The sequence below is a fragment of the Sinocyclocheilus grahami genome, unplaced genomic scaffold, assembly GCF_001515645.1.
Source record: "Sinocyclocheilus grahami isolate Dianchi unplaced genomic scaffold, SAMN03320097.WGS_v1.1 scaffold11821.1, whole genome shotgun sequence".
Classification (NCBI taxonomy): Eukaryota; Metazoa; Chordata; class Actinopteri; order Cypriniformes; family Cyprinidae; genus Sinocyclocheilus; species Sinocyclocheilus grahami.
Genome location: NW_015514064.1, coordinates 4,797 through 6,369, shown reverse-complemented (window position 1 = coordinate 6,369; position 1,573 = coordinate 4,797). Strand labels below are relative to the sequence as shown.

Sequence of the window (1,573 nt, the reverse complement as noted above, 5' to 3'; positions counted from 1 at the left end):
AACTTTTCTACGACATTCTAATTTATTGAGATGCACCTGTATATGTTACAATGCATAAGACAATAAAGACTTTTATTGGACTCTTGACAGAAATGCTGTCTGTGTGTCTGAAGGGGTTAAATGGAATCAGTAGGAGAAGGAAGGAAGTTTTATTTCCCGTCAGGGTTTTTTCTGTTGTTCTGTCGGTAAACGAGGTCGCTCGTAAACTGATCAGTCTGAAGAATCGGTAAGTAAGCAGGTTAAAGTACGTTATTTTGCTTAGATACAAACTTTTTCCCCCGGCGTTTAATAGGATAAATTCGTCCTACGTAGTGAACAATAATTAAATAATTCGGATAATTCGCTGTCATGATGGCTGTTTCTCAAAATCTGGCAAGCTGCCTACCTACGCAACGTTATAGGCTATATCGTCTTAAAATCTATCTAGCAATCTATCTGCTTATACAGGATTTTTGGATCTTATCTAAAAAATATATAAGTGGCGTTGGAAATAGCATTCATTCGACGCTACTGTTTATATATCTTGCTGTTTATGTTTACTGAATGCATTTACGACATTAAAGTTTGTGAAGAATGGTATACAGTCCAGTTCGATGTATATTATGTATTCATATATTAATATTTAGCCGAACATCCGATACAGTAGCACACAGGACAGTAAGGAAGGTGCGTGATAAATCACACCTGTTGTGTATAACTAGATTCAAGAACAGCATAATTAAATTTCAATGGTATTTTTAAACCACATCATGTATATACAGTAAACAATGTTAAGCAAACTATAACATTGACTTGAGATTTTCAACCTTAATCAGGAAATGAGAGGCAGGTTTGACGAGGTAGTCCATATGGCTCATGTATTTTTTACTTCCTTGTTGTTACAGCATAAAGGTGAGCCTCATATTTCTGTGAGATATGGCCTCTTCAATGACTACTGAGGCGAATGGAGTGAGGGTAGTGACTCATGTTATCCCACTGGAGGAAAAAACGGAGTCTTCGGACCTAAAGTCAAGCTCGGTTGAACTTGAAAAGTCCAACCTGTCACCAAAAACCAAGATGTTCCTAAAGGGGAAGCCTCTGTCGCTGGGGGTGAGAGCTGGACACACAGTTTCACAGCAATATTGAATATAAGTTAAGCTTTGTTGACCACAGAAAATAATTCTTTTTAGCCCTCAGCATCTTTGTAACAGATGCAGTTCATCATTTATGTTCATTTTAAATAGACTTTCACTTAATCGTCCTCCTACTGTTTTGAGGAAAGTGATTCAGGACTGCCAGATCTAAAGTATATTTTACTGAAGTGTTTGTGTGTGTTTGTGCAGTTGGTGCAGGTGTTTATTGGTTTGGTGGTCATGACTCTGTGCACCATCACGGTGCTTGTGGATATGCTGAATGTTAGGACTGTAATGTCCCTTGGACTTCCTGTGAGTAAACATTTTGAGCCCTAATAACACAAAATATTAGCATTTTTACACAATAAATAGATGCACAATAAATGTCACTGAAATATCAATTAATAAATATGATCAGGAGGCGGTGGGAGAGGGGTGGAAATCTTCAGAAATTTTCCAAA

The 1,573-nt window shown here is 37.3% G+C and overlaps 1 long non-coding RNA gene across 1 annotated transcript; it reads left to right on the top strand.

Annotated features, from left to right (window-relative positions):
- The first annotated feature begins 115 nt into the window (after window positions 1–115).
- LOC107578756 (uncharacterized) lies at window positions 116–1,462 on the top strand. Its single transcript, XR_001608382.1, has 3 exons — window positions 116–226; window positions 885–1,089; window positions 1,323–1,462. It is a non-coding gene; the product is annotated as an uncharacterized lncRNA (long non-coding RNA).
- The last annotated feature ends 111 nt before the right edge of the window (window positions 1,463–1,573 follow it).